Source organism: Plecotus auritus (genome assembly GCF_963455305.1).
Source record: "Plecotus auritus genome assembly, chromosome: 2".
In the NCBI taxonomy this organism is placed as follows: Eukaryota; Metazoa; Chordata; class Mammalia; order Chiroptera; family Vespertilionidae; genus Plecotus; species Plecotus auritus.
In genome coordinates, this window is record NC_137771.1 from 31,908,771 (window position 1) to 31,934,220 (window position 25,450).

At 40.9% G+C, this 25,450-nt stretch overlaps 1 protein-coding gene across 13 annotated transcripts in view; it reads right to left on the minus strand.

Annotated features, from left to right (window-relative positions):
• The window catches only part of NFYC (nuclear transcription factor Y subunit gamma), a 74,037-nt gene extending 48,800 nt beyond the window's left edge, over positions 1 to 25,237 (minus strand). For 2 of the 13 annotated variants that reach the window (XM_080656483.1, XM_080656489.1), the window contains exon 1: positions 24,495 to 24,647. The gene's annotated coding sequence lies outside the window, so the exon portion shown is untranslated. Of the gene's footprint in view, positions 1 to 4,607; positions 4,913 to 11,445; positions 11,506 to 24,494; positions 24,654 to 24,779; positions 24,888 to 24,982 lie in introns of those variants that run through there. The other 11 variants (XM_080656481.1, XM_080656487.1, XM_080656494.1 and 8 more) reach the window with 10 other exon arrangements.
• Between the last annotated feature and the right edge of the window lie 213 nt (positions 25,238 to 25,450).

Sequence of the window (25,450 nt, forward strand, 5' to 3'; positions counted from 1 at the left end):
GAGTATACTTATAATGATTTCTTTTCAGACTTTTCAAATCCTTGAAATGATCCTGGGATCTTTGTTTATTAAATACAGACTGGCTTTACAACTCACTTGAAGAACCAGGCCCAAACTTGTTTGGGAATTAGCTTGTTCTTGAGGAGTGTTAACAAAAACAAAACAAAACACAACTAACTGGCATGAAGGTGTTATATTTGTATACCTTCTTCCTTGTAATGCATAAAAGTACCACTTTCTCTGGGACACCTCAGCCAGGTGGGCAACATTAGCTTCCTAGCTGATTCTCAGCTTTCTGAATAAGCAACTGGCTGAGGCAAGAGATCTTCAGATCTCAACGGGATGGGAAGTCTGCTGCCACAGCAGACTTTCTAACCAACAGATTCTACGTGGAGACTTCTGAACCTCTTTCATGGCCCATTTTTTTTTGTTCCTTTTGTGTTCAAACAGCAAACCTGTATAGATGTATCAAAAAGAAGATAAATATGAAAAATAAAAAGGAAAAACAACCTAAAGGAATATAAGAAACATGGAAAAAACTGAGTGGGAGCTAAATCTCTGACCTTACACAAACCAGGCATTAAAAAGCTGAAAGATTGAAGCACCTAAGCTACCTGGGCCTCAACTTCCCCATTTTACAAGAAGGGAACGCGACTAGATCCCTCAGTGACTTCCATGAACCTAATTTAAGAATATACAGCCCTAGCCAGTTTGGCTCAGTGGATAGAGCACTGGCCCATGAACTGAAGGGTCCCAGGTTTGATTCCAGTCAAGGACATGTATCTCAGTTGCAGGCTCGATTCTGGGCCCTGGTTGGGGTGCATGTGGGAGGCAACCAAACAAATGTTTCTCTCGAACATCAATGTTTATGTCTCTCTCTTTCTCTTCCCTCCCCCTCCCTTCCACTCTCTCTAAAAATCAATGGGAAAAAACATCTTCAGATGAGGATTAACAAAATAAATAATTACACACACACACACAGCAGGCATGTATTATGAAGGCTAGGGATAGGCAAAAATAACTTCATTCATGAAGACCATCTATAAATGATTAGCTTTAAGAATGTTTTTTGGGTAACTGAAGCCTCCATGAAAGTATGTATATGGCTTCTTTAAAGGAGATCTCATCTTATTTTAGGAACAAAAAGCCCACAGTGACCATGACTGCTATTTTCAAACATATACATACATCCCTGGAACTGGAATTTTATTTAGAGAGGCCAATGCCAATTTTGCCAGGCCTTATTCTGTCTGAATATGATTCTTTCAGAAAGGAGGCAGACATCAATGTTGACTGACCATGACTGAAAGGAAATGACTTAATAGGACAGGAAATAAAATAGATCACAAAATATCCACCTCACTCCAAGGAGAAAAAAAAAAAGAGTCCTAAAAATAGGGGACAGCAGGTATGTAAAATGGGTGAGAACCAGATCTCTCCCCATGGGTTTCCAACATTTATCTTGAAAATGTATCTCACAGTGGGCATCAACTGTGTGACATTTATGCTAATGTTTATATTTTGGTAAAAGGCCTATTTTTTTAAAGTCTTCACCCCAACATTTATTTGCTTGCTACTACTATGCAAGCTATTAACTGTCTTCCAAGCTTGAAAACAGACAGAAAGGAGATCATATGACCACAAAGCAAACAAAAAAATGGCTCCCAATTTACTTTATAAATATTTGGTACATAAACTAAAAATATAACTTCTGATGGTAAACAGCTGCAACTATTACAGCATACCTGAATTATAATGCAAATCTCAATATCATACTGAAACCGGTTTCCATATTTTTATCTGAGAGATTCCAAAATTTACTAAGGGTTTCCAAAAAACCAGCATTCCCATATCATCTTATTCTGAGGCCTATAATTTCTGAGAAAGGGGTTAAAATTATTTCATAGGAATCTTGGTAAGGGAAGGTTTGATGGTCTCAGTGCATTACATAGAGTCATGTCAACATAAATAGGAATATGCAAGTGAAGGCATGTAGAATCAGTTTAAAAGAAATGTGTCGGGTTTAAATAAACTCCTCTGTAAACATGTTAAAATACTGGCATTTTTTTTCCTTTGATGCCACACCTATCTTCATAAGCACTTACCCCCTAATAGTTTGAATTAGTAACAACTAAGATTATGTAGCACTTCACAATTTGCAAAGCACTATGACATACATGATCTCATTTGAGACTCACCACTAAATAGGAAGGTGCTATTTTTAGGACCCGTTTTTACATGTGAGGAAGCTGACACTAAATGGCTGACTTGCCTAAGCTCATAAAGCTGGTGACAGCTGTGGAGGGATCTGGATACAAGTCTCCTGACTTTAAATAGTCTGTTTTTGCTACTGCACCATGCTGCCTCAAATACTATAATCAGAGTAAATAAATGCCCAAATCTCAGACCCTATCTAAGCCTCCCCCACCCACACACACACAACCACCCCTAGTCTAAGATACAGTTAGTTACAGAAGGTCTTTGCTCCTTATGGAAGTTGAGTTTTAATTTCTCTGGGAAATACTGATCTAGTTAAAGTGTAAATGCAGAGATCATATAAACACCATTAACATCCATTGGAAAATATCCTAGTGACCAGGGATTTTGCACAGGCATGCCTATATGCACCTTCCAGGTAGTAGTTCAGATTCTCAGAGTCCATGACCCTAAGAAGGTTAAGAATCCAGGCTAGAGATAGTGATAGATATCTCTCCAAGAATTGAAATCCACAAAGTTCTTAATATAAAGAGTTTTATTTAGGCCTCATACTGTGCTCCACTTACCTTTTGTCTCCCCTGCTCCAGGGCCAATAGAGTCAATCAGTATCTACAATTGTTTTTTAAATTATATATAAAACCTAAAGCAACTGATAACATGTAAATCAATGAATTGTAAAAAAAATTTTTTTAATTAAAATAATTATGTTAAAATGTAATCCTTAATCATACTTTCTCTTATGACATAACTTCCCAGAATGACTGTTTTCTTACCATAAGCATTCCAATTCCCAAAAGAAGTTTGACAAACATTACTTTGAACTCCTGAAATACCATTCTTCACTAAGAACCCTCTAAATTACACAGAAGACAAGGTAGCATGCAAGGAATTCTGAATCGGTTAGGCAGTTCACTCAACAATCATACCAAAAGGATTTAGCATTTTTTTGCTGGGGGGAGGGAATGGATAAGAGTGGGAGAGAATGAATACAGCCCTATTGTCTTACTGCTTGAAAACTCCTAATTTGAATCTATAACATATTCCTACTAACCACTCAACTTGAACATCACAAGTACAGTCTCTTCTCATCTTAAATAGAGCTTTTCAGTCCAAATCTGTATAAACAAACTTTGTCCTTCAATCTTTCAACTCCTCGGCAGTTTTTCAAGGTCACTTTTGCGAGCAACAACAGAAGCCTGCATCTAGCAACTTTGACTGCTATACCACTTCAATTGTAAGAGTTCAAAATCTAATCCCCTATCGATCCTCTCGGGCAAATCCTTTGCTTAAGGGGAAGGCAAATCAACACCCTCCAAACTTCTCCTCTAAGAGGGCCTACTCCCTACCCAGAGACACTGCTGGCTGCCACACTGCTCCACACTGAGTCTGCTGCAGAAATGTTCCAATGACCTTCATTCCATTCTTGCAAATAAAGAGAAAACAAAGAATTGCTTTTTAAAATCAAGTGCATCACAGATCTTTAGTACATGGGATGGAAGATTTCACTATTCACAGGAACTGGCTCGTTATTGATTAGCAGCCTGCATTAGCTTCATAGGCTAAAGAGGAAAAAAATATTTCAAGGGCAAAAGACAGAGTGCCTATACTCTTAACTTTTCTATTCACAAAATGCAGGTAAATTAGGACTTATATATTTCATACAGAAAATGAAAAGCATTTTGTTCACATCATTTTAAAGACCTAAATCAACACCTGACAAAATGTGTGAAATTGGTGGAAAAAGATTGGCTCTTGTCACTGCCAGTATAGTGGAGAAGTATGCTTCTAACCAGCACTCTATGTTAAAATGCGCATTTTAAAACAAAGATTGTTACTTAACTAATTGATACTTAAGACTCTAAGCACAGACAGGTAAATCAAGAAAGTTATGCGAGAATTTCACATTGGCATGTGGGCCTTCACCATTAGAACCTGCATCAGTGCAAATCATATTTTAACACAAATTGAGAATAGCAATAGTGTTGCTTCCACCTCTGAAATTACAGATGTCAATAAAGTGCATGGAAATAGAAAAAGTCTTACAACAACTCAGCTTATTCTGTAGAAAAGCTTCAGTGCACTTGAACAAAGGAAAATTATTTGGAAAACAGTTAAGTTTACCCATTGCAAAGAGGAAAGTGCTTTACTTCTCTATGCCCCTGAAAAAATTATTAGCATTTTTTCATGTACCTGATCTTGTTGCTCAAACTAGGAAAAGAAATCCTAGTTGAAGGGCATGCAAAATCTAAACAGAGTAAGGTATTCTAGGTGCACCAAAAGGTATGCAAGGAATGTAAAGTGGCCATTTTCTGAAACAGTGCAACTTGTCTACACTCTCTGAAGCTAAACAGTTTCTACCATTTTAACACAGAACAAAGAATTAAACTTACCGGGAACTGCATTAATTTTACATGTAGTTATTTATATCTCCTCGGACAGGGAGAATTTAAGTCACTCCTATCCCTCCCCCCAAAAAGGACGGAGGAAACAAAAGGCAGCAGGAGATGCAGAAACCTGAGTCTGGAATGTCCACTCCAGTGAAAACCCGAACAACTGTCCCCCCACCCCCCAGCAAACTATTCGCCATTTTTCTTTGTCTTTCAGCTGACCCCTGCCTCAGTGAAAAACTCCGAGGCTCCAATGAAGCCCTGCAACCTCCTTCCACTTTAACAGTCAAAGGCATTCAATCTAGCATGCTATTTGACACCAAACCTTGCCTCCAGAGTGGTCCCATTGGCTGAACTGTTTTATTGGCTAAGAACACAAAGCCATGATTGGCTGTTCACGTCATCAGTTACCTCCTTTGCACACTTCCTGTTTTAAAGTTACCTTGAGAAGCAGAACAGGGGTCAGATCCAGACTTCAAACTACAGGGAACTTAAAGCTTGGAAATCCCTAGCAAATGCACACAGCAGATGCAGTAGGGCCTCAAGTGCTTCCAAAACAGAAAATACTGCAAATTTAGAATTGTTTTTAAAATCACACGAAAGGGTTGTTACAGTTACCACCCAAAGGATTTCTTATTGGCTGTCAGAGTTCCATTTAAAAATTTAAGGTAATTTAACTGCTTCTGATTGGCCATCAAAGATGTCTGTAAGATATTGCTACAGTATCATATGGCAGTAAACCAGAGAAGCAATGTGCACAAGATCGGAAAGTTGTGACTTAACTATCTTCAGTTTTCTGTTGAACATTAACAGAAGAAAAAAAAATTGGGTGGGGTACTCCAATAGCTACAAAGAAAATACAGCTTCTTTAACAGTAACAAAGAGTGGTATCAATGGCCATACAATCGTTTTCAGGATTTCGTTTTTTCTTTTTAATATATTTTTAATGACCTCAGAGGAAGAGAGAGGGAGACATAGAAACACCAATGATGAGGGAGAATCATTGATCGGCTGCCTCCTGCACACTGCCCCCTCCCAGGGGGGATCAAGCCCACAACCCAGGCATTGCTCTGATTAGGAATCACACCGTGACCTCCTGGTTCATAGGTCCAAGCAGGATTTCTAAAAAGCATCTGTCATCGTGTCCACAGTTATTTTAAAAGCATATATTAATACCAGGGCAAATCACTTTATTTTGAAACATAAACTAATCTAAATAGGAAAATTCTGGGGCAATGTATGTAGTGACAGAAACAGTGGCATTTCCAAAAAGTCTACCAGGAACCCAAGAGGGAAATATAATGATAAGGGTGGGGAGGAGGGAAAGGCAAAGAAGATAGAAAATCTGTGAATATAATGTAATAGCTTGATGGATTAATGAATTTATTTAGAGTGGATTAACTAAACTATTTAGAGTGGTCACAAAATGTTCATTAGTTTTTAATATTACACAGTTTGGTCCTGACCAGGTAGCTCAGTTGGTTAGAGCGCCATCCTGATATGCCAAAGCTGCAGGTTTGATCTCCGGTCAGGGCACATACAAGAATCAACCAATGATTCATAAATTAAGTGGAACAACAAACTGATGTTTCTCTCTCAAAACCAATCAATAAAAAAATACATTACAGAGTTTTGATGTAGAGCAGTGATTTTCAACCCTTTTCATCTCATGGCATACAAACTAATTACTAAAATTCTGCGGTACACCAAAAAATATATTACACTTTTTGCTAATCTGACAAAAAAAAAAAAAACAGTATAATTTTGATTTATTCACACTGGATGGTTATTGTTGTGTTGGCTGTTGTCATTTTTTTATTTGACAATCTAAGGGAAAAGAGGTTGGAGTCCCTGACTAAATAGTCAAGTATTGCATGTTTTAAAAATTCTTGTGGCACATCAATGTGTTTCTTGCCCACTGGTAGAAAATTGCTAATACAGAGGGTGAATTTTTCTACCACATTTTCAAGAATAAACAGCAGGGATGATCTCAGCCTGAGCTATTGTAAATACAGGTATCCCCTGCTTTTCGAAAGTTCGCTTTACGCCACTTCATTTTACAAAAGACCTACATTAATATCTGTTTTCACTAACCAAAAGGAATCGAAGATTTCTCTTTTACGAAGAAAAGCAAAAATAGCAGTCGTTGTTTTGCTGCAAACACCCTAGCAGAGGGAGTGGCAGCATCAAGCTCCTTCCATAGGAACTATACTCATCATCTCAGAATCAACCAGTTTTAAACTGTTATCTGTGAGCATTTGTGCTTTATCACGAGTTATTTGGGGCATCTATTAGCAAGATGTGTCCTAAGGTGATTGCTTCTTCACTTTACGCTATTATGGCTTACATAGACATGATCTACTTTCGGACAGCAGGGGAAACCTGCAGTATTGTGATTACTGAAGACATTCTGGGGTCCTAAAGTTTAACAGTGTTGGTTGAAGATTTACTTAAGGATTTTAGGTCCAACTGTTTAGGTTTTAAGAGGAGCGTCCTAATATGGTGAAAATCAGTTAACATATCTTTTTTTTTTCTTTTTTTATAGAATATTCAAATAGAAACATCTCACTATTACCTAAGGCCTTTAACAATCTCCTCAGATCTGCTTCCTCCCATTAAAGCTAAGTAGCCCAGGACTAACCATCACATCTGTTTTATCACGTAGACTAGATCTTTTCTAGAAATACCTCAGTTGATCTCATATAAGAGTTCATTATGGGCATATGCTGAGATTTGGCAGAGTCCTGAAATAGAAGCAAGGCTGCCTATCCTATCACTTTGCCATTTTAATGTCTCTACACACATTCTACTCATATCCCACACTGATGTGAAATAATTTCTGAATACCAACTAGTGCCAGGTTCTGTGCTCAACACTTTATCCCTCTAATCCTCCAATCCCCTTTTATAGGTAAAAGGGTAAGGTTCAGAGTAACTCTGAACCTTAGCCACATATCTAGGACAGTGGTCAGCAAACTGCGGCTCTGTTGACTAATGAGTTTGCCGACCACTGATGGATATATGGTCCCTAGCCATATATCTAGGGTGCAAACTTAGGTCCCACCCAGGCAGAACCCTTTCCCCTGCACCACATTGCTTATTAAAACATGGAGCACTTCAGGACACATTCAAGGAAATGCTCAGGTATCAAATGTATGTACAGACAGCATAAACCATTATACCCAACTTCATTAATTCATTAATTTAAAAATCAGAAATCTGACATTGAATTTGATCTGTTGGTTAGAGATCTAGCTAAGTATCTGAAAACACAGACCATATAAATTGTCCTTAGGGAAGGAACAACCTAAGACAGGCACAGTCACAGAGGGGCCATCAGGAGAGAACTTGGGAGTCAACAGAGGTGGGGCACAGACCCTCACCCCCCCAACTTTGCAGGGGCCTGAACCTTCACCCCTTCTGAGGGAGGTCTCCTGCCCCCATGGCTGCTTCGCTTCCCATGCCCAGCTCAAATCAGGACCCAGGTAACAGACAGAGACTTGGCCAACAGCAGCTGCCCTCTCACTGCAACAAGACTTGTTTGAGTTGTCTTGTACCCATGGTGTGGGGAAGTGGATTTTTGATATCTAAATCCAGCCTAGCACTAGGAATGCGCAGGGCCTACTCAAGAAAGCAAATAATCCTTCCCACTAATATTTACAGGGTAAAATAAGATTGTTGACAGAGTATTAAATTTGACAGTAAAATAGTAGTCAAGTTCTCAGACTAATTTAAATTGGCTAATTGAAATAAGCAAATATTCTAGAAAAATTAATGGTACTGGACAAAAAGCTGTTCCTAAAGTGTTAACTAAAATTTTTATTGGTAGTTCATCTGATGGTAGAATTGCGTAACATGTAATGAATCTAAAGCAGTTATATTTTAGTGCAAAAAATTAAAATTTAAAAGCTATCAAGACTACATTATAAAATTTCCAAAAGCCTCCTAATATTTAAATCAAAAAAGGGGGGACAGTAGAAGAATATCATGTAAGGAAAAATATCCTGTAAGTAAATTACATCTAGAAAATTTTTACTTTAGAAAATTAACTTTTCATTTGTAATGCTAACAGCAAGACACCCATGAAAAACACACATGGTGTCAAAACAAGCCAAAGGAAAATCGTTTGGGCAAAAAAATGAAAAAGGATCCCAAGTCAAATTTATAGAAAAGATTCCTTTATTAACTTTTGGTCGAGAATATGTTTGTATATTTTCAGAAAACAACTCTTAAGACCATGTGGATTCCTGCAACAGAGAGGAATTGCTCCAGCCATGAAGACAGAAGAGAAACAGTCCAGAGATGGAAGACGCTGACGATGCCTTGCCATACTAGCAGTCAGCAGCTGTGCGTCGCTGCAGGTTGCCCAGGACCAAACCAGAGAGGGTCAGACCTGCATTACCACCATTTGTCCACCATCCAGAACTGAATTATCATTGCTGACACGTACACATAAGGAACTGTTTGACATTGAAATTGGGACTCAAAAGAACTGTTGGCCCAGAAAAAAATAAATAAATAAATAAATTGCCACTTTTTTTTTTTTTAATCCTCATCTGAGGACACTGTCATTGATTTCAGAGAGGGGGAGAAGGAGAAAGAGGGAGAAACATGGATCAATTGCCTGCCCTATACCCCAAATGGGGTCCGAACTCGCAACCTAGGTATGTGTCCTGACCAGAAATCAAACCCTCAACCTTTCAGTGTACCAGACAATGCTCCAACCAACTAGCCACAATGTCCAGGGCAAGTTGATACCAATTTTATTACTTAACTACTAGAGGCCCAATGCATGAAGATTCGTGCAAGAATGGGCCTTCCTTCCCCTGGCTGCCAGCACCACCTTCGCTCTGGCCGGAGCCACCTTTTTGCTCTGGCCCAGAGCTGCCTTTCCGCCTTCCCACGCTGCCCAGAGGCCTGGAGCGGCTGGGGCGGTGCAGAATGCCTGCAACGACGCAAGCATCCTGCCCCACCCCTGGCCGCTTGGCGACTGTGTATGCAAATTAACCCACCATCTTTGTTGGGTTAATTTGCATGCACACGCCTGACTGGCTGGTGGGCGTTGCAAAGGTACGGTCAATTTGCATCTTACTCTTTTATTAGTGTAGATTAGGAGTTTTTAGCCAGTAGCAAATCACATTTGTAACTTATAAGGACTTGAAATAACAACTAAATCATTAGAAGTAGTGTACACTAAAATATCAAGGGACTGCAGGCCCTGGCCAGGTAACTCAGTTGATTAGAATGTCATCCTGATACACCAAGGTTGTGGGTTCAATCCCCAGTCAGGATACATACAAGAATCAACAAATGAATGCACAAATAACTGGAACAAATTGATGTTTCTCTCCCTCCCTTCCTCTGTTAAAAAAAAAATCAATCAGTAAAAAAAATATTAAGGGATTGCATGGCAATTTCACTATCTCATCTAAACAATAGTTTAGTTATGCTAACAGGGTGTGTTGTGGGGCGATTTCTGAAGCTACACAGAGTTGCAGGTATTGCAGTTCTTTTCTCAAAAGTTTAGATCACAGATTCTGCATAACTACCAGCCTGAGAAGAGAAAGCAGAAGGTCAACAGGCCAGTTGTGTGCTTTATACACACCACACCCTCTTTTAACCCCAAAACAGTGGGGGTCAAGTCAGCTTCAAGGAAGCAAAGAAGCTGATTTGAGGAGTGGGAAGCAGAATAATAGGAAAGACATTTTTACATCACTGATTATTAATCAGTGTCACTATGGCAAAAATAACACTCAGGAGTCAGGCAGAGCTGGATTCAAATTCTGATTCCTCTACTTATTAATTAACTAGGGTCCCAGTGCATGAATTCGTGCACCTTGAAAGGAACTGTGGGCTGCGAGGTGGGCACAGGGGCAGGTCTCAGCCCACCCCCCCACCCAGCCCCTCCCACCACGGCCCCCAGTCCCCTGTCTGCCAGCAGCCCCGCTCCCACTGCCGTTGCTCCCACGTGCTGACGGCAGAACAATTGGGGCCGGCACCAGCAGCGGATGCAAGCGGGGCTGATACCTGCCATGATTTGAATGTACCCCCTGGTTGTCAGCACACTTCATAGCGACTGGTTGTTCAGTTGTTTGGTTGTTCCACCGTTCAGTCTATTAGCATATTAGGGTTTTATATATAGAGATTGTATGACATTGGACCAACCTTGAACCTCGGTTTCCTAATCTGTAATATTTGGATACCCCCATCTATATCACAGAGCCAGATTAGGAATTAAATGAGCTAATAACATACGTAAAGTATACAGTACTAAATAAGCACTAAAAAAGCAGAAAGTGCTGAAGTCATCCAATCCAAATTCCTTGTTTTACACAGGACTTAAGGTCCTAAAGCTACTATGAGGGACTATCTCTCTTTCATCTCCAGCATACTCTGCAACCCTGCAGAAAGCAACTCCTGAGCCATAAAGGGCAGTGTGGGAAAACTACCAGCTGCTACTAAAAATCTTCCCCAGTTTTTATGTCAGAAATTCATGCCTTTCACTATCAATTCTGGCCTAGGTATGCCTAGTATTCCAAAAGCCTACCCTTCGACTCTGCTTTTGATGTACCAGATTAAAACAAGCATTTATGCTGATATTTTGTGAAGGTCTTTGACACAGTTTTTATTAGTTCTTGGCAGTTCTCAAAAAACAAACAACACACACTTCAACCCCTATTTCTCATCAATAGTCACCTTAGTAGAATTCAAGTCGCTAGTGGGAAGAGAACTCAAATTACCCTAGAATTCCCATTTGGCAGGCTGATCTATTTGCTTACTATAGCTTTCCCTTCTCTAGCCTGGACAAAAAGCCTCCTGGGTTCTCTGGGATTCCAACTTACAGTATTCCCTGGTCCTGGATCTTGGCAGCCCTTTATACCAGTTAAGTACACCGTCTTGCCCTAAAAAAAACAGATCACTGAGATAAAACCAATGTCTCTGGTTAAATAATTCAAGCTTTAATGCTCTCAAAGAAGGCAGGGTGGGAACTGATGCTCTTGGTCAGAAATTTGATTTTGAATCATAGCAACCTATACTTACTAGCTGTATGATCTTGGTCAAGATACTTAACCATCTCTGAGCTCACTTCTTCATGTGTAGAGAGGAAAAAATAACACCAACTCACAAAAGTGTTAAGACTTAGATAAGTTAAAGCACTCAGCATTAATACCTGGTATGTTATAGGTGCTCAATTAATATCTAATTATATATTTGACTATAGCACTTATCACATATTATAATTACTTTTTACCATCTCTCTTTTATCAGAGAAGGGCTTTCTGAAGGCAACGACTGTGTCTTATTTATATTCACATACATCCCCAGTGCTCAGAACAGATATATAAATCAAACCCAGCCTTAACCATAGTGTCAATGAAATAACAGGGAGTGAGAAGTGATGAGGAATTCAGAAAACTGGAGAGTGCACGTCCCATCTAAAGGGGCAACTACTACTCAGCTCCAACTGACAAGGGCCATGGAACAATGCTGGTACACTGCAGTAAGAGTTTCAGACAGAATAAAAGAAGCAAAAGCCAGATCCTGGACACAAAAAGTAGATGCTAAAACAGCTCTTGAGCTGGCATCCTGAGGAATGACTGAAAGACCAAAGTTATGGCAGAAGTTGGTCTCAACCACCATGCTAATTCCTGCCAAAACCAGGATCTTGCTCAGTACTCCAGGTTACCTGAGCTTGGAGGTTATACTGTTATCAGAGCCGAAGCAAAAATAGCAGCGAAGAAACTGGGCTCTTCAGTGGCCTGAACATTTTATTGATGGTATCCTTGACTAACCCCCTTGAGACTTAATAAGTACACCTGGGGGTCCCAGGAAATATCAAAAAGAACCTCTAGCCAAAACCGGTTTGGCTCAGTGGATAGAGCGTCGGCCTGCGGACTCAAGGGTCCCAGGTTCGATTCCGGTCAAGGGCATGTACCTTGGTTGCGGGCACATCCCCAGTAGGGGGCGTGCAAGAGGCAGCTGATCGATGTTTCTCTCTCATCGATGTTTCTAACTCTCTATCCCTCCTCTCCCTTCCACTCTGTAAAAAAATCAATAAAATATATTTAAAAAAAAAAAAAAAAAAAAAAGAACCTCTAGAGAAAATGAACTTTTCGTATATTAGGATGAGGACACAAAGCCATATTCACTTGAATATTAAATACGTGTATGCATTATTATATGCTAATGAGACAGATGTATATAGCTGTTTGTTTTGCACTGATGTTGTTATAGGTTAGGAGGATGAGGTATTTTTTTTACAAACACCTTTAATCCAACCACCCAGAATCAAACATTGTTAGTATTTTAGGTTATGTACTTGTAGAGATTTTTTTTCTTATGCAAAAAAGATATGAGGCAGTCTCCTACAATATTAGGAAATATTAGACAAATTGTTTTGTAACCTTTTTTCATTTAAAAATTAATATGAATAACTTGCCATATCAAATATAGATCTTCATCATTTATAATTAAAACTAGAGGCCCAATGCACGAAGATTCGTGCAAGAATGGGCCTTCCTTCCCCTGGATGCCGGCAGCGCCTTCGCTCTGGCCAGAGCCGCCTTTCCGCTCCAGCCCAGAGCTGCCTTCCCGCCTTCCCACACTGCCCAGAGCGGCTGGGGTGCTGCTGAATGCCTGCATCGTCACCATGGCGACAACGCAAGTGTCCAGCCCCACCCCCAGCCACTTGGTGCCTGTGTATGCAAATTAACCCGCCATCTTTGTTGGGTTAATTTGCATACTCACTCTTGATTGGCTGGTGGGTGTCACGAAGGTACGGTCAAGTAGCATGTTACTTTTTTATTAGGTAGATGTATTCCACTGAAGGATGTGTCATAATGTTTAACCAGTTCCATATTAATAATTGCAATATTTTCCATTTTAAAATATTGTCAATAGCATCACAGAGAACATCCATTATACCCATTATTTGTACCACTACCCTCATTATTTCTTTCAGAACCATTACAACTTAAGTTCAAATTTTTTAAAAATTATAGGCAAGCCAAAGAAAATTGAGGACTGTCAGATTGGAACTTCTGACCCATATTTTTCACCTTGCTTGGTCCTAAACAACTATTAGCTATTTCCCTAATCAAATCCACCTTCAAGGTTTAAAAAAAAGTGTCGACACATTTTCATAAGAATCAGACAAAAGTCTGAAGACAATCCTCAAACATTTTAAAAAATGACATCATTAGAATAAGGAACCAACCTAACCGATGGTGCTCAGTAAGTGTTTGCTCTATAAATGAATGAATAAACTAATAAATGAGACCTTAAGTGGATTACAAATTAGGAATTACTTGCTTTTAGAAAAATAAATTATAGTCTCCAAAGCATAAATTAAGACCAGTGGATGGAAAATTATTCTAGAGGGACCTATTTCAGTCCTCAAAAGCTATCCAAATATGGCACAAGCTGCCTCAGAAGCTATGGATAAGGTTGTTAGCATAGTCTATTGGAACACTTGACAGAAATATGTAAAGACAAGATGAAAATGAGCAGCCATGTGGAGAAGCAAGAAAAAAATAAGCCCAGTCTTTGCAATTAGACAGATCTGGATCCTATCCTTCTTCACCTCCTTTTAGCTGAGTAACCTTGGGCTAGTTACTTAACCTCACAAAGGCCAATTTCCTAAACCGTAAAACATCTTGCAAGGTTGTGAGGATTAGGATACTTTCATTCATTCAATAAATCCTATCTAATAAAAGGGTACTATGCAAATTAACCATCACTCCATCACAAATATGGCGGCGCCCAGTCCTCTCAGCCCCACCGGAGTCCCCCAGTCCCGGGGGGGCGGCTGCTGAGAGCAGGCAGCGTGGGCAGCCTGGCGGAATGCTTGCTTTGTCGCCTTGGCGACGAGGCAAGTGTTCCGCACCCGGCCGCAGATGGGCCTCTGGGCCGCGGAGAGCCTCTGGGCAGCGGGTGCAGAGCGGCCAGGCCCTGTAGAAAGCTACTGGCACATGGATTCGTGCGCAGGGCTATTTATATATGTAGGCATTGTGCTAATATCTATGGATCATAAACAAGACATAACACCTATTCTCAAAGAGATTAAAGTTTATTATAACTGGAAAATTAAAATAGACAATTATAGCGCCACTTGTTAAGAGTTACAATAGGGTCAAATGCACAGTCCATATAGGACCTAATCCAGGACCTAACTCAATTTCAGGATGGTCAGAGAAGGCTTCTTGGGAGATTTAAAATCTAAGGATAGGAACCTACTGAGATAGATAAGCAAACTGCATGTGCACAGGCCTGGAGCTGACAGAGCATTATATTCCTGAAAGGGCTATAGTTTAGTATGGCAGCAGCCCAGGGGCAAGAGGCTAGAAATTAGAAAAGTAAACAGAGATGGACAAAGCTAAGATTCTGAGGATAACGGTGAGCCACTGAAGAGTTTTAAGCACAATTAGAATTACCCTTTTATAAGATCATTTCGGGTACAGTGTGGAGAAGAGGACAAGGTGGGAAGATGGCAGCACTCTATAGACAGATAGGGAAAACAGGACACTGCAATTATCTAGTTACTGGGAAAATGTAGTAGTGGAGATGTTAAAAAGTAGGAGAATGGAAAATATTAAGATAAAAAAACATTAAAATTCATGGTTAATAAAAGCATATAGAATAACAACACTGTGTCTGATAAACAGCAAGTGCTCCTAAAAATGGCAGCTGTTACTATTATTATTGTTACTAGAGGCCCGGTACATGAAATTCGTGTACTGGAGGGGGGCGGGGCATCCCTATGGGAGCACACTGACCACCAGGGGGCAGCTCCTGTGTTGAGCATCTGCCCCCTGGTGGTCAGTGCGCATCATAGCAACGGGTTGATTTGCATGTTAGCCTTTTATTATATAGGACTTGAGGCCCGGTGCACAAAATTTGTGCATGGTGAGGGGGGGTCCCTCAGCCTGGCCTGCACTCTCTTCAATCTGGGATCCCTCGGGGGATGTCCGACTGCTGGTTTAGGCCCAATCCCACAGTCAGACATCTCTCTCGCAATCCGGGACCACTGGCTCCTAACCGCTCGCCTACCTGCCTGATCGCCCCTAACGACTCTGCCTGCCTGCCTGATTGCCCCTAACCACTCTGCATGCTGGCCTGATCACCCCTAACCGCCTCTGCCTGCCGGTCTGATCGCCCCTAACTGCCTTCGCCTGCCAGCCTGATCGCCCCCAACTGTCCACCCCCCCACGCCGGCCTGATCGCCCCAACTGCCCCCCCTGCTGGCCTGATCACCACCAACTGCCCGCCCCCCCCGCCACCGGCCTGATCACCCCAACTGTTCTCCCCTGCCGGCCTGATCTCCCCTAACCGCCTCTGCCTCGGCCCTGCCACCATGGCTTTGTCCAGAAGGATGTCCGGAAGGTCTCTGGAAGGTCTCCTGGTCTAATTACCGTATTACTCTTTTATTAGTATAGATAGGATTGGCAATTAGATTAGATAACCTTTACATTCATCCCTAAGTCTGTGTTACTTTAAACATTTTTTTATTTTATTATTATTTCAGAGAGGAAGGGAGAGGGGAGAGACAGAAACATCAATGATGAGAGAGAATCATAGACTGGCTGCCTCCTACACGCCCCCTACTGGGGATCAAACCTGCAACTCGGGCATGTGCCCTTGACCGACCGGGGACCCTTCACTCCGCAGGCCAACACTCTATTCACTGAGCAAAACCAGCTAGGGCAGTCTGTGTTACCTTAGAGACATATCTTATATGTTCACAGAAAAGTCCTTTCCCACTAGTAGTCAAGCTATCCTATAAAAAAGGATTCCTTTTTTTTTTTAATTCACAAACTCACTACGCCAGAACTGCTCAACTGGGCTCCACTACACACATCAGTCATAACATGAAATGCTTATTAGGCGTTCTCAACAAATAGGATTCTATGGCCAAATAAGTTTGAGAAATAATACATCATGTATCCTTTCTTCTTTTGAAGGGTCATAAGGCTCATGAGTACAAATACTCTGAATACTAATTCTGCAATAAAGAAATGCATATCACTTTGGCCATTATTTTGTCAAGAATCCTTTTTTCATCCCCATAGGATACTTATTCACATTGTATAAGAACTAATAATGTTCAATTAAACAGCCTGGAAAATGCTGCTCTAAGCCAACTTACAAATTGTAGTGGAATGAAAAGAAGACTAAAGGTGACTCTATTCTCACCACCTTCCAGGAGGGTTAGTTTTACACACATAACGGCATTTACCTTTTTTATTTAATCCTACTGAAAATGGCAGTAAATAACATCATAAATAGCAATCTCCTGCCTCCCAAATTATTGCCAACCAAGTATGCTTTGCTTCTTTATTTATTTTTTAAATATGTATTTTATTGATTTTTTACAGAGAGGAAGGGAGAGGAATAGAGAGTTAGAAACATTGATGAGAGAGAAACATCGATCAGCTGCCTCCTGCACACCTTCCACTGGGGATGTGCCCGCAACCAAAGTACATGCCCTTGACCGGAATCGAACCCGGGACCCTTCAGTCCGCAGGCCAACGCTCTATCCACTGAGCCAAACCGGCCAGGCTGCTTTGCTTCTTTAAAAGCCCTTACTTTGTCATCTGATAATGAGCAAATTCTAAACTACTTACCTTCCTGTTACAGTATTAATTTTTAAGACAGTTAAAAAGGACAAAGATGTTCAACTGTGTAAATAGTTTGTACATTTTTTTCTCTTAAATGAACAGATAGTACCCCTTGGTGAGGGGATGTGTCTTCTTAATTCTGTGTAAAAAAATCTCACTTCAGCCCTAACCGGTTTGGCTCAGTGGATAGAGCATCGGCCTGCAGACTCAAGGGTCCCAGGTTCGATTCCGGTCAAGGGCACGTACCTTGGTTGCGGGCACTTCTCCAGTAGGGGGTGCGCAGGAGGCAGCTGATCGATGCTTCTCTCTCATCGATGTTTCTAACTCTCTATCCTTCTTCCCTTCCTCTCTGTAAAAAAATCAATAAAATATATATTTTTTAAAAATCTCACTTCATATTGATCACTAGATAATTTGCAGCTCCTCAGGACAGGGTTAACAGTAATTAGAAATTGTGAAAACCTTCAGTAACTCTAATAGATTTTAACCAATGAAATTATACAAAATATTCTATATTCCAATGTAGGTCCTATGAGTCCAAGAAGCATTTACTGAATAAGCATTGCTCAAGATCACTATTTATAAATCATATCCATGAATGTATTTAGAACAATTCTTGAGCCTTTTTATAACGACATACTGTTGATTTAAAGGGTATTTATTTATATGATACCTTATATACCTTGGACATGCAGATTTGAACCTTTAATTTAACGCTATTCTACTGGAAACATTCAAATGCAAAGGTTAGACTAGTCCCTCTCTCTAAATTGAAGTTTATCCATTAGAAAGCTTTCCTGTATAAAAGAAAAAACACTGCATTTAGAAGTAACCTGTCTGCAAACAAAAAAAGAACTTCAACCAAAATGGAAAATACAACTCGAATAACTGACAATGAGTACAGGTGGTGCCTCACTGCTATCAGATACATCACTACTAAAACATGGGAGATATGTGGGAAGGGTACAAATATTGCAACCTAGCAAAAATTTCTGCAGGCAGAGAGATTTTTTTCCTGAACCATTCCACAATGTTGTCTTCCTGCTTACATCAACAAAAATGTTACCCAGGTAACTATAAAACAAACTTACAGTCCTAACTTCAACCACAATTTCTACATTTAAAAAAACTTTTTTTTCATTTTTTTTAATTGATTTCAGAGAGGAAGGGAAAGGGAGAGAGAGATAGAAACATCAATGATGAGAGAGAATCATTGATTGGCTGTCTCCTGCACAACCCTTACTGGGGATTGAGCCCACAACTCAGGCATGTGCCCTTGACTGGATTCGAACCCGAGACCGTTCAGTCTGCAGGCCAACACTCTATCCACTGAGCCAAACCAGCTAGGACAACATTTAAAAAAAACTTTTGATGAAAATTTCTTTCTGGACAGAAGGATAAAACTGGTTGTTCTGATTTTAATAATGATTGCTATTTGCAAATATGGAAGTTTTCATCTCGTCAGAATCATTACTACTTGGCAACTGGGGATTAACAGAGGTGATCAGGAGACAATTTAACCCTGAAACAAACTCCTAAACCACAACAGCACAACTAAATTAGGTTATTTCTTTCATGTGAAGTGATTGTTCCCCCACGTAGAAATCTTATTGCACAAAACAGAATAGATAATTACAAAGGACTCCTCCATCAAGGGAAGCTATTGAACAGATTTTATGCTATTCTAAAAAGAAAGGTCCACTCAGTGAGTCACCTATTATATGCTATTGCATTCATTTCTCAGAATTACTCTGTAAGATAGCTATTATTACCACTACCTTCCACAGTAAGAAACTAAAGCTCAGACAGGTTAAGAATCTGACCACCAGCTAACACAGAGGGTAAATTATTGCAGAAACAGAATTCTTTCCCAGGTCTGACTCTAACACCATCAACTACATTGCCCCCTTCAAAAGGCACTTTCTGGCCAAAAAATTTTAAATGCATTTCCTTCTATAATTAATCTACTTGCATTATTATGTTAGTTACTTTGAGACTCTGTGGGAAAACACTAAAATGACCTTGTAGCCTTTCTAACTAGTCACAGTGCACGCATGAAAAACTGAATAAACAAAATGAAAAGAGAAACTGTAAGGCATCAGATAACTCAGTTTGCTTTGAGCACAAGAAATAGAATGGAAAAGAACAACTTGCTAGCTAAGGAATGTTCTTCCTAGGTTGTATGCCTGAGGCTGGAATGAACCTCAAGAAGGTCACTTGTTAACCTAATACTGTCTTCTGCCATTCTTCCTCCTGTAAATGAGGCAAACTTGTCAAAACACAAAAGGTGCCTTAGAGTTATCTCTGCCATCAAGTCAATGCTTCCACAGGAAAAGCGATGCTCTCCAGCAGAATGAGCACTGGTTTGGGAATCATGTACTGACCTAGACTTGGCTCTGCCCTTGTCAAGGTCATCACAGTACTTAGGGCCTCACTACAAAGGACAATCCTGAAAGAATTAAAGGTCACTTACTGACGTAAGATGCAAGGATTTTTCTTTCCTCACAATATCCTATATTGTGAGAAAACAACATACAACACAGTGTTTAAGAGTAAGGGCTCTACAAGTTGTATAAGAATTAGGAGTACAGACCTATGTTTGAATCTGGGCTCTGCCACTTACAGGCTATGTGACCTTGAGCAAATTACTTAACTCCTCAGTTTCTGCACATGTAAGAATGAGGGTGGTAATTGTGTCTACTTCACACTGTGTTAGGATGATATATATGTTTCTATCCCTGTAAGCACTCAATAAAAGGTAGTAACTATATTATTCTTGAGTATCTTTAGTGGCTCAGTACTTCTGAACTAAAAGATAAGAGATGTGAATTTCAAAATTGTCTCCAAAAAACACTAGAATGCCCCTAATGCTTCCATTTCTCTGTAAGGGGGATAAAAAACCTCGTATCTTTTCTAGTACAATGAATCAGTTTTGACCAAATGGAAAATGTGTAAGTCTACTTGAGAATGTTCCTGCCTCTGCATTTCTCCGCTCCATGGTTACTATGATTTACCTAAGTCTCAGAACTCACCCAGGAAGCCAAGTTTATGGCCTGTCAAGTTAGAATAGGGCTTCTGAAGCAGAATGATGGAGGCAGTTAAAATTGCTTAGAAAATTGAGATAAAGCTAAAGGATGGGTGGGACTTAATTGGTAAAAAGGGACAGAGAGGATGTAAATGTTATGGCATAGATGTGGAACCAAGGCAGATGATCTCTGATGAGAAGAGGAGTGACTTCTGTTTGGCTGACAGAGTTCATTTATAAAAGACCAGAGGCCCAGTGCACGAATTCGTGCATGGGTGGGGCCCAGCCAGCTGGAGGGGACATTGGAGGTTGGTCAGCTGGCCCCGCCCCCCTGGTCAAATTCCAGGTTAAGGGGACAATTTGCATATTAGCCTTTTATTATATAGGATGATGGGGAACACTTCTGGAAAATGGGTTGTCTTCTGGCCTCAGAGTATTCCTTATCAGAGCCTAGGGCTCCTGGGCCCCTTCACTCAGTACTTGGTGAACTATCATCACACCCTTCTATACAATGGGTATGGAGTACCTGGCTGATTCACGTGTGAGAGTCCGTGTATGCCATGGTATTGTGCAAGTCTAAAGGCATCACGAATGGTTGGGCTCAACTACTCTGGTTCTTGCAGACTTTCCTCTTTGGGATAGCCTTCCTTTCCATATTGATTGCTTACAGACCAAAATGCCAAAACAAACTTTAAGATATCCAAACTTTTCTCTACACTTTGACATACAACTTCATTTTATTGGGGGATGGTGTGTTTACTCCAACTTTCTGTTTTCCGGAAAGTTACGGCCCTCTAGTTATTCATTATTTCATATTCTCTGGTTGGGCTTAAGTAGATAATAGGAAAAGGTTTTAGCTTTCCAATTCTGTAGACGAACCTACTTGACAGAGCACTTCCAGCTACCTTCTCGAAGGCCTTGGCTGTGTAGATGCTCTCTCCCTATCATCTGGTTTAAGCCATGTATTAAATTTGCTTGTTGGTATACTTGTGTTCCCACCTTCTGTCTAAAACACCTATCCATACCACCTCCATCTTAGCTGATTAGGGGTTGCTCTTTTGGTAAGGTAAAATAATTTAGAAGTAATCGATGGAAATCCAACTCAAGTTTTTGAAAAGCATGATCCTCTCCAAGGGAAATTATGACAATAGTATTAATGGTGCCAGGAACAATACAGTGCATTATGGAATGAAATGGATTAATGACTAAAATGCTGTGAATTGTCTCTCCAAAAAAAAAAAAAAGAAAGAAAGAAAATGTGTAAGTATAAACGAGATATTAGAATTATTTGTGATAAGAATTAAATAACATGAACAGTCTGTAAAGTATAAAGCATTAATGATTTTTTCTTAGAAGACAAAGCTGACGTTCCCAAGTTTTTAATATAAACTCAAACTTCCTGGGAGTTAAATATTTCTAGGGTGGTCAATTCGAAATGATAAAAAGGCCAACAAGTGGCTATGTGTGTAAGGAGCTAATGTGGGATGAAAGTGGTCACTAGTGTTAAAGAACAGGTAGTCAAGAAATACTTGCTAAATAAAATATATATGTGCATATGCATGTTATTATAGCCTGTCCAGACTTACTTAAAAGAAACTAAGTTCTACATGCCATAACATTCTTCTTATTTGGTTAACTTAATGACTGAGCCAAATGAAGCTAAGATGAGCAATGTAAAAAATGCATGGCAAGCCCTAATGCCCCTCCTTACTTTGACTCTTATCTTCTACACTGCAGTGTAACTGCAAATAAAAGGGAGGAGACTCACCTAATCACATCAAGAAACAAAGCAATTAAAACCTCCCCCTGGAAACCTGAATTATTTAAAGAATTTCATGCAATATTGGAATTGCAAATATTGTATCAGTTTTAATTTTATACATCATTCAGGATAAGTATATACTAGAATCAGTTTGGGAAAGGCACTAGGCTTTTGGATAGGTCCCAAGTGTTTGGAGACAAACTTCCTAAAGAACTGGTGATGTTTGAAAAAGCTCCCTACTGAGCTTTTTACACTAAATACTTCATAGTTTCTCACTGCTTGGCATTAATCACTTCCATAAATAGACTGTGTCAGCAATATCTGAAGCCCGGTTCTAAAGTATGCAGATTCTTAAACTTTCTGTACATATGTTTTAACCATGATCTCCCTGGGTTCAGGAAAATTTCGGCAATTTACTTTGTAAATGTTTCCCTTTACATTAGAAACCAAGGGTTAAGATTTAAATGCCTAGTTGAAGAACCTATATTAAATGGTTACCATTCTATGGTCTGAATCTTTGAAATAGTACTACAAATTCTTATTAAATTCTCCCATTCAATACACTTCTAACACCCAGAAATCAAAGAAAGATGATAAAATTATCTCGGAGTTTGACTAGTCAGGTTTATGTTGACAGCATGATATAGCAGATAAAACTATAGGCTTTGGCATCAGGCAACTTAGATTTGAATCCCAGTTCAATCACTGAGTAACACTGGACAAGCTACTTAACCTCTCTCTGATCCTCAACTTCCTCATCTGCATTATGGAAATGATAATGCCCTACCTAACAGGAATGTTGTATTAAATATGCCCCAAAATGTCAATTCCCTCCTTTACCACTGGAAAATACTATTTAACTCAAAAATTTAGTTGCATTCACATAAAACTGACCAAAGCTGAAAATCACAAGAATTTCTTGAAATTGAGATGAAAACAGAAGTGTAACACCTATTTAAGGCTAGAAAGAACCACCTAACATAGACAAAGGAAAACACAGAGGTTTAAATAAATGTGTTTCCATGACCCCCAAACCTTGGAAGACACAAATGTAAAACAAGCCAAGTCATTACCACTTAATAGAAAAGGAATGTACACCCAACAAGATGACTCTTAACTCTCAATTACAACAAAAGCTTTTTGAAACATAAACCAGAAAATGCTGACAAGTCCTGTTACTTAAGACAAGATGCCCAGCCAACGCAGCTCAGTAGTTGAACATTGATCTATGAACCAGGAGGTCACGGGTTCGATTCCCAGCCAGGGCTCATACCTAGGTTGAGGCTCAATCCCCAGTAGGGGGCGTTCAGGAGGCAGCCGATGAGTGATTCTCATCATTGATGTTTCTACCTCTCTCCCCCTCTCCCTTCCTCTCTGAAATTAACATAGATATATTTTAAAGACAAAATGCAAAAAGCTATGCACTAGTTTATTTTCATTCTGGGCTGCTTATTTTTCAAATAATTTTTTTAAAATGCATTTGAAGGCCTGGCCAGTGTGGCTCAATGGTTGAGTGTGAACCTAAGAACCAGGAGGTCATGGTTTGATTCCGCTCAGGGCACATGCCTGGGTTGCTGGCATGATCCCCAATAGAAAACGTGCAAGAGGCAGCTGATCAATGATTCTATCACTGATGTTTCTCTCTCTCTTCCTTCCTCTCTGATATCATAAAAATATATTTTTTTAAAATGGACATGAGGATGGGTGTATTTTAGGCACATATAAAAGGAAATTAATGAGCCAACGTCCAGAATCTCTCTGAATAGAATCTCTGTCAGGCTCTCTTCCACTAAAGAGGAACCTAACACTATCCATTCAACAAATTGCCAAGTATCTCATATTTACTATAAAGTGTAGCTTTGGAAACTCAGCCCTGACCTGTATCCTTCCTAGAACAGGAAAACTTCACAGAGAATTAGCTGCATGGTCATGAGCCCCAATAACCAATAATTGCTCTTTTACTAATCCCAAGTGTGAAAATGTTCCCAAAATGCTTCATTCAGGATAACTATATCCTAAAATGAGTTTCGAGAAGGCACTAGGCTTCTCCCTCCTATAGATCTATCACTACTTTGCCTTGCCTTGTAGGCTTGCCATTCGGTTATTAAGACTGGCAAACCTATTCAATAGGATCGCTCCCTCAGGCTGAGTCTCTTTACTCACATCACATCCCAGGTCCGGTAACTTTGGACTCCAGGGCTCCATCTAAACCTCAGTGTTTCAAAGCTGGCACTGTCTAGCAAAATCCCTGATCTGCTCCTATCTTCCTGCTAGATCCCTAGGGCCCTGGTGCTCCTTCCTCCTATACCATGCTCTCAGAACTGGCATCCATGTACATTAAGATCACTTCCAAACTGTGTTAAACAGCAAGTTTGGCACCCCTGGATTTCGAAGATCCTCTGTAACTAGGGTTTCGGTGTTTCTAAACCCGGCACCCTTGGGCCTAGGCCTCCCACTCCCGGCCACGCACAGGTTACTCCGAAATACCTGCCAGACCATCATCCTCTTTTCCCCCTTACGGCCTTTAGGCTCGCCCCAACCTCCACCCCACGCCTGCGCCGTAGGGGGTCATCACCCTGCAGCCCGAGCCCGAGACGCGAGCATCCCTGCAGCCTCCGATTCCTTCATCACCCCCAGGCCGGAGCCAGCACGACCAATAAGGTGCCAGGTCCGCGGCCTCCCCGCCACCAACCAATCACGAGCGAGCCCCCCCGCCGTCGCCTTCCGCCAATGGGAGAAAGCCCGCGGGCCGGACCGACGAGGCACACGGACCTCACGAGCGCGGCGGCGGCGACAGCAGCGAGCCCGGAGAAAACACAACATGGCGGCGGCAGGCCGGACCGAACTACAGCAGCGGCCGCGCGAGGGAAGTGAGGTCTCCGCCTAAGGCGGGAAGCGCTGCCCCTCCCCCCGCCGTCGCCGTCTCCGCTCACCTCTCACCCTCCCTTCCACACAGCTCCCGCACACTTACACACCTCTGCTCAAGAGAGCAGGGAAGAGCCGGAGCCGCCCCCGCGCTCCAGCGGAATAGGGCAATTCAGAGGCCTGGGCACCGCGGAGGGGAGGGGAAGCGTGCGTCACGGAGAGCAGAGCGCGCGCGAAACGGGGGTACAAACAAGATGGCGGCCACGCCGTCCGCACCGTCCCCCGGCCTTCCCCTCCCTCTTCCTTGGCCCCTCGACTCTCAGTAACTTCTAATGCGCAGAAGCTGAGTTGCTTGAAGTCTCGCGAGAATTGGGAAGGGGCGACGACTTGAAGCGGAAAAAGATCTAAGAGCCTCCTGACTCCGCCCTTTTTAGTGGATGGCGGCGTTGCCTGGTGACCTCTGTAGGGCGTTTTAAACTTGTGGCTCTTTGCTGTGATACGCACACTTTTGAGTTTTAAGGACTAAATTGTGTGTGCATGATTTTTGGGGGAAGGAAAGTGTTGGGGGACGAAGGACG